This window comes from Mugil cephalus, chromosome 18, assembly GCF_022458985.1.
Source record: "Mugil cephalus isolate CIBA_MC_2020 chromosome 18, CIBA_Mcephalus_1.1, whole genome shotgun sequence".
Classification (NCBI taxonomy): Eukaryota; Metazoa; Chordata; class Actinopteri; order Mugiliformes; family Mugilidae; genus Mugil; species Mugil cephalus.
In genome coordinates, this window is record NC_061787.1 from 114,199 (window position 1) to 130,214 (window position 16,016).

Consider the following 16,016-nt stretch of genomic DNA (forward strand, 5'->3'; position numbering starts at 1 on the left):
GACAGACATTTTGGAAATGACTGCCACAAGCTACTGACTGCATAGCATAGAAAAATCCACCGGGGGCACATGACAAGAGTGAAGGTGTCAACAACAGGTTTTCCAAGTAAGTGTTGATTGTGCAGGTGGAGCAGAATCCCTCAGATCAGATGTGATACATTTGGAGTTTTACATAACCTGCGCTAACCTGTGTCTCTCGCTGAAGATGATCCCTCTTTTTGAGCCATCTGCATTTCTGATTTATGGTGGGAACATTTCCCTCCCCTCCTCCGCTTCCTCTTCTTCCTCCCTCGTTCCTCATCCGTCCGTCCTGCAGAGACGTTTTTCAGTGTCTTTCTCCTTTTAAATGTCGACGCACAGGGCAATAAAACATCTGCCCAGTCGCACACACACACACACACACACACACACACACACACACACACACACACACACACCAGCTTCGCCTGCTAATCTTTATATAAGGCTTACGGGGTTTGTAGGGTCAAGGTTTTCTGTGTGTTTTTAGGAAATTCAGGTGTAATTTACAGTCTTCTCTGGCCAAAGCGGAGCCCCCCTGCAGCTGAGGGGGAGCCCTGCATCATTTTTTAAAAATCACTTTTAGACTGAATTACAAAGAAGGGAAACACAATCAGACCAAAACCTGAACAGGATGAGATGCTCCTGTCTAGTCATATTTTCTCGTGGGCCACTGAGACGTGACCTCTGACTCTCAACATCCTGATTAATTAGGAATTTATTGATGAGACAAGTCTGGACAAGGGCTGATAAGCTAAGTGAAAATGTGGGCAAGTAGATGATTGAACCACTTTGATAAAGCAAAACAAAAAACCCTAATCCTAATCCCAACCCTAACGAGTTGAAATGTGTTTATCTTAGGCCACATCCATACGAATACGATTTTTGGGTGAAACCTCCTAAGTCTTGCACCTTTTGCACAGTTCAGGCTTAATTTTTGAGGTTCAGACTCCAACGGGTGACACCATGATGGGATGCTGTGTGCGCTGCCTCTTCTTCTTTTGTTTTTGACTGAGTTCTGTGGCAGAAACACGCCACACATAGGCCTGGGATAAGTACTACAGCCTTTCTACAACTAGATGCAGTTTTGCAATGGGTGAGAACTTCTCTTAAGAAAGGACACCAAGGAAAACCAGAGACAAAAAGGCTTGTTTTGGTACGTTTGGACGTGGCCTTAGTGTGTTGCTCTATTAGCTGCTGATGAAGTGTGTTGTTGGGAGCCAGCTGGAGAAGAAGTACAGTTCAAGGGTCAGTTGCACCAACTGAATATACACCCGGTCGTAAGAGGATGACCCTTTAATGCACTTCACGTTTTTGTGGGGAAAATACGGAAATGGAATCGTAATGGAAAGTTTTATTTACAGACATGAAAAGAGAGTGATGGAAGACTGCAATGGTCCTCTGATATATATGAAAAAGAGTTTAGGTTGTGTATGATGTAGACAGAAACTAGGTGGTGGTAGCTCAGGTGTCTGCCAGCCCACAGCCGGTGGAGCCACCAAGTGAAGATTGACGACGTTCTGTGCCGTGTTGTGATCAGTCGTCTATGGCAGCTCGGAGGACTGTTAGTACAAAGGTTCTGAGATGTTGGTGGGTTTCCTCATGTGAACTGTTAGCTTCAGATTAATGGTCAGTGTCACCAGGCTTTTCACCAGGCTTGTCACCAGACTTTTTCCAAAATATCTGGTGGTGTTTTGACCCAGTTTCTCATGCACAGATGTCCTGACATTTTTCATTTAGAGTTCACTGGTGCAATTCAGAATTCATGCATGGATTCCATCATTGATGCCAAACCGTCCTGACGCAGATCAGACCCAAACAAGGACATAACCACCCCCAAACATTGAATAAGTGGAATTTCACATGGTCCGAACGGATATCTGGTTCTAGGCAACAATCTACACACATACGAGTTTTATAAATGAGGTAAAATATTTTATTTACAAGTCAGTGAAGTTGAATTTTAATTATTAATTCACTGTTAAAAGTTGCACTCCTCCAGTCCCATATATAAATGAATTGATGTCTATCTCTGCATGTATTTTGTAGGATCCAACTTTAAAACAGGTTTTTAAATGAATTTTCTGGTTTCATTCTGAATCATGAAGCGAAGTAGAGGACATGAGTGTAACTGGAGTATTTATTCTACAGTTCATAACTAATAATGCATACATGGTCACACAGAGGAAAATTCATATTCTCCTTTTATGTTTCAAAACACAATGAACAAAGTCTGATAGTAAAATAATCCCAGTGGCTAATAAAAGTTCAAACACGGAGCTAACGGAGGAACGAGCTTTCACACGCAGCAGTGAACACAGGAAATGAAAAGAAAGAAATAAGACAGAGAACAAGAGGGAAACTAATTCAGAAAAAAATGAATGATCAGAAAGACTGAAAGACTGAATGAGAAGGAGACAGAGATGATTGGACATGAACTCCGTGACACATACTGAACAAGACACCCACCACAATAGAAGCTCATTAAATGAAGCTTGTTTGACGTCAGTTTTCCTCCATGTGGACGTATGAAAATGTGCAGAGGGCACTCAAGTACACCTTGATTTCCCGGGATTCTGTCAATCAAGCGTCGCTGTCGACATCCTGTCATCACCGTAGTAATAATCTCTTTGTCCAGGTCCGAAACAATCATTATGTTCGTCTTCGGTTGTAGTGGTTGGTGTGACTCACCAGCTCTTCTCCACCACCGTGTCAATGAGAGGCTCTGATTGCTACAGAGGTGACTGAGGGAAAAGCACGGTCCACTGTCATTATACTTTCCAGTAAATGTGGGTTACTGAGTTTCAGCAGATGAACTCATAGAACTGAGCTTCACTTTCCAATGAAACTCAAGCTTTAATGAATTTAATAACCATTAAATGACCAAATTAGCCTTAAAGGACGTGCTTAGAAAGATAAAATCCCAGATGTCCACCTCCAATTATCAACTGGCCTATCCATACCATCAGCCTCAAGACCGAGTATTAAATGGTTAGATGCCTGGAAGGTAATTATCTTAGACCTAAGAAATCTTAGACCACTGAACACCCACAAGGAACCACAGAATAATGAGCTAAACCCACCAGAGCCCAGAATTAGACCATCCAGTGCTCATCTTACACCATAAAATGACCAACACTAATGAGACTAGACCGCCGTAGACTAAACTTAGACCATGGAACATCTGGTTTACACCATCACACATTGAACACAGCCTCTATCTGTCTATGAAGGATAATAAAATACCCCTTTAACTATCGAACACTAACCTTAGATAAATATATGGTGTCGCCATTTTAAGCCTGTACTGCAATTTTCTTGTTTTCAGTCTTTTTAGTGGCTTCTGGTATTTGTTCCAGGCTCTGGCTGCATAGGTGAGGCTCCTGTATATTCCCCAGTGAAACCAGCAGAAAACAAAGCTATCGCTAGTGTATGGATGGAGCTAGACTGTCCTTTATTTGAAAAGAAAGTGCTCCATCTAGGTTCCCCCAAAGCTCCAAGCCAGCTATCGGCATCATTCAATTAGACGTAGGGACCAAAGTAATGGTGAGTTTCCCTCAGACAAACATTTTGGGAACTCTCTGTTTGAGTCATGTTAATCACCTATATCCTTCTCTCCCATTGGTCGGGAGTAGTTCAACTTGGTACCGCCCACTTCACATGTACAAAGATTTTTTCTCCTATTATCTCTATAGTTAAACTAAATTCCGTCAGCACTTTTAGACCATCCTCAAACGCTAGTCAAATCAAATGACCCAGTGAGAACTACAAACCACCACTACAGACCGTTCAATTCTTATCTTGTGTTCGTAAATATCCTGGTTTAGTACATCTCATTCTCTGCTAAAAGCATCAGATTTAATTTGTCCGTGTTATGATCGGAGCATGATTTAGGAGGAATGTTCTGCCGTGCCAGAAAATATACCTAGTCTGGACAAAAAAACAAAAAAACATCCACCTGGGTTTAACTAACCCTGTTGGATAATTACTGGTGGTGATTGGTGTTTAACTTTCAGCTGATATTTAACAACTTACTTAAGACCACCTGATGCAACTGGAGAAGGGTCAAATCATTGGCTGCATTAAGCAGAGGAAACATCTAGAAACTACTGAAAATGGCTTAAGAACTTTGTTAAAGACTGGAAGGACAGTGGAGAACCATCTTGCTCCAGAGTGATGGTGCATCAGGATAAGAAGCAGATGAAGTGCCATCATGTCTAGAACCTACTGTCCAAGCAGGGGCAGTGCTATGATGTGGGGTTGCTGTAGTTGTCCAGGTTCAGGTTCACAACATTCTACCCAAAGAATGAGGTCAGCTACTACCTGAATATACTGAACGACCTGGTTATTCCATCGGTTAATTAGTAATCCTTGGTTTAGGGAGCATCACTTTCACATATGGATTGGGCACCACAGAGTCCAGACCTGAATCCCAGAGAGAATGTTTGGGATGAGCTGGAGACTCGGACTCAGACATCATCAATACAAGATCTGAACTAAAACACTGGATGGAAGAAACCTGGAGACATTGGAGAACCCTAACCCTTATTGAACCAATAAGGGTTAGGGTTATGAACCAATAAGCCCACAGACTAGAGGGGAGGAGCTCCGCCCACTGACTAGAGTGGAGGAGCTCCGCCCACTGACTAGAGTGTGTGGCCAGGTTGTGTATTAATCAACTCAAAATGTGGTGTGTTGGAGTTTTGAAGAACCTCAGTTATTTTTCATAAATCCAACAAACCTGATGTGTTCCTAAGGTCACACTAAAGCTATGAATTATTTCTTTTGCGTGGTTCAACCCGGCACCAATGAACTACTTGTGCATTCAGATTTATCCTTCAGCTGCTCACACTGCTACTGCTGTTCCTTCTGTAACTCATATTATGACCCACTCAATACTTTACTTTTCCCGTCCGTCACTTGACAGTTGCTTGCGTTTCTCTGTTCCCTTTGATTTTCTACTTCTTGCTCTTTACTCTCGGAAACATTCACAAATTGTGCAGCATAATCTCTGTGATGCGCAGGTGGGGTATGTTGTTGCACACTGTTGTACAGTATCTGAACTCACTGTATTGTGTCATATAGTATTGTATGGCATCGCATCACTTCATATTGTATCATATATTATTATTATCTTATCTCACCATATTTGTTGCCGATTGTCAGGTGTAAACATCTGCAATCTGAACTCAGCTTAAGAGAATGTCGTATTTCCATCTTTGAAGTTTTGATCTTGCTCCATCTTCTTCTTCTTCTGCTCTGGTTTAAATGTGTCAACTACATCAGTGATTCCTCACCACTGTGCCATGAGAGATCATCAGATGTGCCACGGGACATTATTTCACTTAACTGGTCAGAAAATTGTTATCAATTTACTGCAAATCATTAGTCTTGATTTGCCTATGCCAGCAACATATAACTAAGGGCAGAACAATTAAATACTCTTCCACTAGATGGCAGAAGGTAGAAAATTAACCTATCTGTCTACCTGTTACCACTCAAACAACAGAGTAAGTCGTGATTTTTGGAGTGAGACAGTGGTAACAGAGATGGATAAATACTGGAAAAGAGAGTAAAGAAAAAGAACAGGGTCCTGGACAAAGTTCTGACCCAGAAGAAGGTCCTAGTATGAGTAGTGGTCAGAAGAAAACAAAGAGGCTGAGCTCAAGACAATGAGAGTTCTCAGAATTAGAATTACTTCAGTGACCTCAGGGGGAAAATACTTTTCGTTACAGCAGCTCCTACTCAAAGTACCAGTGTTCAGAACAGTGTAGAATAAGAATAAGTAAGAATAAATAGACAATTATTGTAAGAATGCACACATCAGTGTAAAAAAATATATAATATATATATGTAAAAATATGTCCAAGTATAAGTGAGCGCCATCTATCAGTTGTTGCTCTATAATAACGTTATATATGAGGTATTGTACAGCGGGAAATTATTACACAGAAATGATTGCACATGGTGAGTCCAGAGTCCATTAGTATATAAGGAAATATGTACAAGTATACGAGGTAAAAGTGAACACAAGTTAATGCACAATATCAGGATAAATGTGGGTTATTTTACAGAAGGATTTTACCCAACCAACACTATGCTTAGTGTGTCTGAGGGCGTACTCACACTGGGTGATGGAGCCGTATCCGAGCACATTTGCCCCGTAAAGACCAGATTCAATGGCTGGTGTTAGTACGACTGTACCGTGCTTGAGTACAGTACACTTCCCTGGTAGAGGTGTACTTTGGCACGTACGCCTGGTCACGCATGTGCACAAGTGCTGTTAGATTTCACAGTGAGTCAGTAAGTTGTGAGTAAATTGAAAGCAGATGATCCTTTTTTCATTATTTATAATTTGGGAAACAGTGAACTAACTTAACTTTCAGTCAGGACATTTACATGCACATGAAAAAAACGAATTATTGCCTTAATCAGACTTTAACTGGACAACGTGTGTGTTCATGTTCCACAACCGCTGCGCTGGTGTATCCAACCAACACTATGTGGAACAAAAACATCCATGAAAGCTGGTTGTAGAAGAAGAAGGTAGACAGAGCAGTAGAAGAACCACCTGAGGTATAGCACCATCTACCTGCACCACACATTAGGTAGCGCACAGAGATGGAGTACGACATAAAAAAGCTGAACTACTATTATCTGGTTGTTGTTTAAATGCCGGTTTGACACATGAACGACTCCGGCTGTTGCTGAAAATGCAGCAGATATACGCTCACGTGTATAACGTGTAATAATCTACGTGTGTGTGTGTCTGTGTGTGTGAAGAAGTCATCTTATATAAGAATTCAGGTGTTTGTTAAGTCAGTGGAAACTGAGAAGCTGAACAGACATGTTACATTTTGTGTGTGTGTGTGTGATTTCCTCGCGGCGGGAATCATCCTTTATTAAACGCTCTAATCCTATTTTGACGACTCTGCAGAGTAAAACGATAGCAGGCCAGGAAATTAAACAGGCGACACACAACCGAAAAATGTGTGTGTACAGCACGTCTATCTCTGTGAGGACCAACCTCAGTTTCAGACCTTGGGAGGACGTATCTCCTTTGTGGGGCCATTTTTCCCATCCTTGCTGTGAGCCAGACCTTCGGAGGGACATTTGAGGGTTTGCATGTTTTTTTAATCGATTCAGGTTAGAATCAGGTTTCCTTATTTATGTCCTCACAGCAACATGAAGTCAAACGTGTGTGTGGACACCTGTTTCTGAGTTGGAGCAAATTGAATCAAGAAATGTTTTGGTCTCAGTTGTCTTTTGATTTACAGCAAATTGTGTTTTTCCAAATCAAAGTGCCAGTGACTGTGTGTGTGACTGTGTGTGTGAGACTGTGTGTGACTGTGTGTGTTTGTCGGTCTTTCAGCTGCAGGTTGATGAATGAGACTCTGATCAGTTCTGATTCCCAGCCTGGGTTGGAAAGTAACTAAGTACTTCCACTCTGTCTGCACTCCACCGTCCTTCTAACCCGCAACATTTCTTACTTTTCATACAAAAATAAACCAAAGAAATGTGATAAGCTTGTGACCATGGAGTGGAGTCGAGGTCTGACTTCATTGAAAGACACATTTATCCTTCTAACGTCTCACAAAGTTTCATTTCAGTAACAGATGATGAGGAGAACTGTTCAAGAAAAATAAGCTGTTGTCATGATCATTTCTTTCAATTCCCATAATCTCTTCTAAATATCCACTAATGTTCCCTGAAGGAGAGCTGGACATCAACCAGTGTTCTTCTTCGCTTTCAAGAAGTTGATCAATCAGAAGAACTGACAATGTTGAGATAACATCATCTCTTTGTGAGTTAAATGAACCAGTGTGTAGTTATTTAGAGCCTTCTGTTAAAAGTCCAGGTTTTATCATCAGTGTTGTCTGTCCGTTTGTCTCTTTATCCTTCACTGTCTCCTCTGTGTGGGCCTCTCAGTAGTTTCCATTTCTGGATGCGGAGCGCCTTAACTTCTTCCACCGATATGATCCAGAATATTTTTCTGCTGTAACCTAACAGCAGAGACTTCCTCTGTTAAAAAATTCAAGCACTTTCTTGATCTCCTCAGTTTCCTCATGGGATATGATGTTTTTCAGACCCACAGAGTAATCAGAAATCGTAAGCATCGAGACAGGGGTCAATCCAGGGTATCCACACTGATTAAATGTCCTTTATCCAAAATAAATAGTCGATAGTCCTGAAAAAAGTCAAATCACGCCAAGCACCAGGTACTGTCTTTACGTGATGGCCACTGTTAAATAACACAATGAGGTGACTAAGGTCTGATGATGAGTTTCATATAGTACTGTGTTGTACTGTATGGTATGGTACCCTCAGGAATCTGATGGCATGCTAACAACTTAGTACAGGAAATGCAGAGTCTTCCTGAGGACTGCTGTGGATATTGAGATGTCTCATCTCATCTTCTACTATCTCTTATTCTCACTAGGGTGGCGTGGGGGCTAGAGTTTATCCCAGCTGTCATAGGGCGAGAGGCGGGGTCCACCCTGGACAGGTCTCCAGTCTACCTCAGGGCCAACACCTTGAAATGTCCATCAATAAATAATAATATCAGTGAAGACTGAGTTTGAAGAACATTTGGTAGACATAGTTGTCTTCCTTTATTGTCTTCTCTGGCTGTTGTTCATATCATATGTCATCATATCCATCATATCATAACGTATTGGAAATTAAATTATTGTAGTGTATGGTATGATATGGTACTTTGTTACTTATCTTACTGTATGTTGTCATATCTTAACATGTTTCATATTAAAATATTGTACCACATGATATGGTATTTTGTATCACCAATATCACCAATATTGAAATAAACAGGAGTACCCGTGTTCTCATGATGCACCAGACTGAAGCCAGCTATAAATACACAACAAGCTTGTACTTAGTTTAGTATTTATTTTGCTTTGCGATCTCGTTCCGTCTGCAGCTTTAATTGAGAGAAAACAGACGTGAAGCAGCTTCAAACCCTGGTGTTTATTAGGCCTCAAATATACAGACGCTCCTCAAAAACAAACTGTTATTCTACAGACTAACAAACCACAAACCACTGATGCCAGGGTCAAGCTGCAGATATCAGTCCTGTTGAGTCTTCAGATTCTCCGTGGAGGACAGACAGAGACCGAAGGACATCACTGACACTTGGAGAGTGTGTGTGTTTGTGTTACTCGTGTTGTCATGACATACATCGATGTAGCCAGTCTCCTTATGAGGACAAAAACAAGCATCCATGAGGTGAATATTTACATCTCACAGGGAGGTCTGCGGGAAGTGAATATGAGTCAACGTTATGTTCTCTGAAGCAACGAAAAAATTAATTAATTAAAAAAAAAAACATTTTTTAAGTTATGAAGGCCAAGCTCTAGTGAAATACTAACCTTGAGAGGACATAAGTTTTTGAGGGTCAAGATCTGTTCAGACTTGGTTCCAGGGGAAAGGTTACAATTAGGTAAGGGTTAGAAGTAGTGTTGGGGGAGGGATTATGTCAGTGGAGGGTCCTCATGAAGACAGAAACATGGGTTTGTGTATGTGTTCATGTTCAGTGCATTGAATCAGTTCTGACACCAGACCTTGACAACAGAGACTCTGCATCATTTTAGTTTTTCATTCCACATTCTCAAAGCTACATTTCACGTGTTTCCAGCCACTTCAGGCCTCGGTTAACCCCTCGGTTAACGCCTCGGTTAATCCCTCAGAGCTGAACAGGACATCGGTTCTGTCATGTTTGCTCCATGTGGGGTAAACGTCAGGTGAGGAGTTTCCAGGAGGGACAGAAACATGGAGGCAGAAAGCTAAAACAAGCTAGACGTCTTCTTCTAGTCAGGACTGGAGACAAAGATGGAGAAATACTACTTATTCTCCCTCAACCTCCTCTTCTATATCTTTACCTCCACCTTCATCCTCCTCCATGTACTTCTTGCTCCTCCGTCATCATCTCCTTCTTCTCACTTCCACAACCTCCTCGTTTGTTTTCTCATCATCATCCTCATTTTCCTCTTCATACTGATTCTTCTTACTCTTCCCTTCTTTCCTTCTCCTCCTCATTATTGTTTTTCTTCCCCTACCCCTTCTTCCTCCTGCTCCTCCTCCTTCTATTTAATCTTCTCCTCCTCCACCACCTCCTTCTCATCTCCACAACAACCAAGATGTAAACCAAAGAAAATCAAACCCAAGGAAGCAATTGCATCAACCCAGACATCAGCTACCACTTTTTAACAAACCACTCCCCAAACACCAACAAATGAGGAGGAACAGGACTCGAGACCTGGAACACATCACAAACGATACTGAATATGTGTATAATACATACCGTTTGAGCTGTAGGTGAACTTATTGAGCTCAGGACCTCCCATGACGTCAGTGACTGCAAAAGACTCATTAGAAGTTGGATGGTGCCCACATTAACCCACAATGTTAAATCCTAACTTTATGCTGTTGGGGTGACTGCTCATGATGCCCATACCTGTATGAGCCTCTTATGTTTGGACTCAACATTATTAACATCTGAAGGGCTTATCCTCTGGATGACAGTTTGTTGTTTTACTTTGGACGAAACAATAATTTAAAGAACATTGTAGATTTAGTGAGAGGACAGAGGTCATGCCATGACTGAATATTTAAATATTCTTCTTTGCAGGAACAATAATAACAAATAATTTTTAGTCTGCAGAGTCAGGAAGGTAGAAATCATTCAAGATTCAATGTTTCTTTATTGTCCGTTTCCCTACATGTTCACGGTTTACAGAAAAACTTAACTGCGCAAAGGAAAAAAAGGAAAACACAGAGACACTGATAAAAAATGTAGTAAATAAATAAAATCAGCCAGTTGTACTTTACTTTATTAGGTTATTATGATGTGGACAGTCCCTATTAATCAACTGTACCAAGTGGTAGTAAATAGGGCAGCTATAGCTAATGAAGTTAATGTATAAATGTTGTATAAACCAGCCTTTATAAAACAGTGCAAATGCAGTCAGGCTCCTCCTCCAGCAAACACAGATGTGTGGTGCAGATCGGCCGGTGCTGCTGACTCCATTATTGCATCTTTGCTGACAACTTACTTGAACTTCTGGACTCATCCACTGTACACTCTAACATGTATAACTCTTCTAATTATTTATGATGCCAGGTTTCATGTTGGGACAAAGACTGATTCTTTTCAGATCAAGAACTTCAACAGTGTAGCAACATGAAGAATCTGGTGTATGAAATGAGTGGACAGCAAGAATGTAGCTGCATTGCCCAGTCAGCTGTTTTAGAGAGACTGCCTTTGACCTTCGTCTGACGTTGTTTCCACTTGAGCCACTTTTCAGCAACTTTATGGAAACAAGGAGGATGTGCAGTAGTCCTTTGTACCTGAGAACAAACGCACCAAGACACTTTGTATAAGAGCTGACTCAGGGTGAAGGTCTGAGGATCTGGGAGGGAGGGGCAGAAAACTGAAGACTTAGGTCTTTAAAGGAGCAGCTTGTGAAATGGTGCATATCGTATGGCATCATATCGTATCCTATCATATGGCATCGTATCGTATCGTATCATATGGCATCGTATCGTATCGTATCATATGGCATCGTATCGTATGGCATCATATGGCATCGTATCATATCGTATCATATGGCATCGTATCGTATCGTATCATATGGCATCGTATCGTATCGTATCATATGGCATCGTATCGTATGGCATCATATCATATCGTATCATATCATACTGTATGATATCGTATCGTCATATCATCGTATCATTGTATTGTATCGTATCGTATCGTATCATATCATATTGTATCATATCATATCATATCATATCGTATTGTCATATCATATCATATCGTGTCATATTGTATCGTACCGTATCATATCGTATCGTTTCATATTGTATCGTATCGTATCGCATCATTTATCGTATCATATCGTATCATCTTGGATCATATTGTATCACATCATATCGTATCATATCGTATCGCATCATATCATTGTTTAAAAGTTGAAATAGTTTTATTTATCACTGTATAATAATCGGAGCACTTTCCTTACTGGTCTCAAATCACAATCACTTCTGCGTATTCACACACATTTCCCAGAATAGACTGCTTCAAGGTAAAAACTTTCCAGAGGTGTCAGTGGTGGCTGTTTAAGTATTTTATTTGTTCCGGTTTCTGGATCTTTTCTTGTGAACTGGAGAAAGAGAACTTTAATCTTTGATCCTTGTTTTCTGACTCTCAACTGTAAAATGAACCATGCAAGAGATAAGGACTCATTAATGTCTCAGGCCGAGGCTTGGATTTCATCCCAACCTGAAATAATCAGTGTTTTATGCTGTGATTAAAAATGCCTCTATGTCCTCCCTGATGTCCTTCGGCTGGCGTTCAGTGACAGCCAAGCCAGATAAAAACAAATGAGGACATAGGGCTGTAAAACTGTCTTGTTGCGCTTGAGAGTTTGAATCCAGCTCTCAGAGATGTTGATGGAGTCCTCTCAGACCATGTCAGTGCAGAAATTCATTAACTCAGATTAAAAACAGCAAACAGAACAGTGAGGATATGAACGCACCAGCTTCCTGTTCTGCAGCCATTATGTTGTTAAGCTCTTTCAGTCTAAATATAAATCTGCCTGGACGAGTTGTTGCTGACTCATCATGGTCACCAGGTGCAGCTCAGGCTCCTCTCTGGCAGCCATGTTGGAGGCCATGAGTCTGTCTGTCTGTCTGTGTGAAAACCTTCAGTCAGAGGAGGTCGCCCACGAAGAAGTTGAATCTTCGGTCAAGTTTAAAAAAATCTTTTTCTTTAGCTCTATTCGCACGGAGCTAGTTTTACCTGGGGACCTCTGGTAATTTCTAATAATCATTGAGGTTGTCTGTAATCTTAATCCTGTGCAAATCAGCCATGTCCGTGATTCATGTAGTAAAAATTACATCACAAATTACGTACCAAAGGTCCTCTAGTAAAACTAATTGCAAACTAAAACTAAATGCAGTGTGAACCAACATCTCTGTGATTCAGGGGTGAGTTTTTCGCTTTTTTGAGACTTTTGTTTGTTTTGTGTTTTTTTCTGCCTCTTGTCACTTAAGAATCATGAATGATGTACTAAAAATCAAAGTCTGGACAGATGGAGTAAAGTTGAGATGTTGCTGTACTATTTGCCCATTTAGACGGATGAAATCATTAAATCAACCATCAAAAAAGGTGGAGCTCATTTAAATACAGGTCATTGGTAACTTCTTCCCTGAAATAAATAGTATCAAAAATATATTTTTTACCATCCATTATAATTTGTAAAGTAATTAAACCCGTCTCTGACACACAGTGTAGTGAGATGGAAAGTAGCAGAGCCAAGACAACGGATCGTAAATTAGAGTAAAACACAGAGTTTGTTTATCCTGTGCCACATGAAACACAGATGTAGGAGGTGGACGTCCTGTGTGAATCACAGGACGTCCTCAGGTAAAACTGATCCCATGTGAGTTGGACTTTTGTCAAAGTACTGAAGATGAATTCCTTTGTCGTTCTTCATAAACAGTCTCCCTTTGAAACCGGTCTTTTAGTTGTTTAATCAGGAAGGCCCATTCGAATTCATTAACATCTGTCCTGAGTGAACTTATGTGCATCTTAAAGTTCTTCGGGTAATGTGAACATACAATGAGTCCTGGGTGGGTCACATTAAAGACAACCTATTCAACAGGGGCGATGAGTGGAAGAGATATAATACAAATAATATCCTGAAAAGACAAAGGCACTGAAAGTGATGTTTGCTCAGGTCTTGGAATAAAGAATAAAAAATGAAAATATTCTGTCCTGCCATTAAAAGCGTTTCATCGTGTGTTGACGAATGCAAAGTATTAACGTGAAGTTATATTCCGCTTTATTAGCAAGATTAATATTACTCAAAGGATGGAAGCTGCCAGGGTTCAGTTCTATTCTGAGTTTTATCTCTAAAATAAAATGTCAGAGCAGGAGATCATGAAGTAAATAAGAACCTAACTCTCCAAGTCAACAAGCAGCTGTAGATGGTTCTGATCCAACAGTGGTAGGTAGAGATCCATTAGAGACAGCAGCTGTCTCAATATTCTTCTGACCACATGATTGTGCTGTTTATTTACATACAGAGTTACTGAGATCTGATCTCAAGAGCACATTTAGAAGCTTTAATGTCACATGGCCAGGTGTGGTCAGATTGGTGCAGGATAGAAGTTAATGAAAAAGTCTGAACCCTTTCTCTCAGTTAACTGTGGGAGTTTATGAGATTCTTCCAAGATCTCAATTAGCCAGTCACGTCATGGCTGTTCAGGGTCCGATACTCTTCTCACCACCTCTACCAGCGTGTTCTACTCTAAACTGGGCCTTTAACCAATTCCTTCCACATCCTAATGACTGGGTCCCTCCTGGTTCAAAGTGGACTTATAAATGAAACTTAAAAAATGAAACTTGCAGAAGTTGTTTGCTTTTTAGTTCAGAAGATCATGGCAATTGTTTTTAAAACAGATTTCAAAATGTGGAATTAGTTACAGAAAGAGTTGAATATGTGTGTAAATATTTATGAACGTGATGAACGATAGCTATTGAGTAGATTGTAAATGCTTGTGTGAAAGATGATTCCTTTAGTTATTTAGTGAGACAGACCATCTATCTGTGTGTTTATGTGTAAGAAAGAGGCATGTATCATAAGATTATTCCTTTTCTAATCACGGTGGTGCATCAAGATGTGCTTTTGTTTTCAATTTGCAATGTGCTTAGTCATGTGCGCAGACATTTCTCTGGTTCCTCTCTGGCAGGACAACGCTCTGCAGCTGAGTTTTCTCAGATAGCGTTAACCTGGAGAATCACATTAGATGTTATCTGTTACGAGAAGCGGCCAGTGCTCTCAAGGATCACGTTCAGGTCTTATTTTCCCATGCAGGGCCGTTGGATTCCTGTTCATTGGTCGCCGGAGGGGAAATGACTCGGCCGTCACACCCAGTGTACTGGAAGCAAACTCAGACTTTCGCAGCGCCGCTATCGCACAGGGAAACGCAGTCATTTGTGATAATTGCGCTCTGTGATTTTATTCCCCTGCAAATCGTCCATGTCTGTAATTTGTCAAGAAAAACTTCCGTGTTAAATGACCCAGAGCGGTTCCATCAGCAGAGCCAGAGCTGGTCCTCTTCCACTTTGAGAAGTGTCTCTACGATATAATTTACACGGGTCATTTTAGAACGTCTGGACAAACCGTGTTTTAAAGTGTGTTTAAGAAGCCAAAGTTAAAGCCAGTGACAGAGTTTCACAGACTGCATCACGTCACCTCCTCACTGGCAGGGAAACACCCATCTGTGGTTTGCCTCTCATCCACACTTCTTACTGCTGCCCTGACGAGGACCGGCATCCACAGCTCATTTCACACAGGCCTAAAAATGTCTTCACAGCGCAGGTTTTACACAGCTGGAAACTCGGTCCTCGCAGAAAAGGAAAAGCAAACACTCGCTCTGATGTTCTGAGGCGGGGACGTTTCATCTGTTAGTCATTTCACTGTCCTCCTGTCATTAAAGCCGCCTGCTATTTATACTGCGCTCACACACAAACCCCAAGTCTTCGCCCGTTTCACCTTATGAGGACATGGCTTCGCAAGGTTTGACCGTCTGTCCCGACGACATGAGTAACACTCTTCATCCTCAAAATGAAAAGTTATTTCCCGTCTCCTCACAAACCTCAGTCCATTACCTCAGCGATGAGAACAGACGGCAGCTCACGAGACAGCACTCGCACACTGTGTCCTGTGTTCACTGAGTTTGTTCTGTTTTAGCTGGTTCTGTGTGAGTCTGTTCTGTTTAACCCTTTATAGGGGATCATTGAAATAGTTGGATATTTGAAATTACAGCTCCACCATGTTGTTCTAAGACCTCACAAGACTTTTTTTTAACTTTTGTGATTTTTTAATTTCTAATTTTTGTGAATAAAATCAAGATGAATGCATTTACCATATATGGTTTCTTCCTTTAAGTGGTAACCAAACGTAAACATG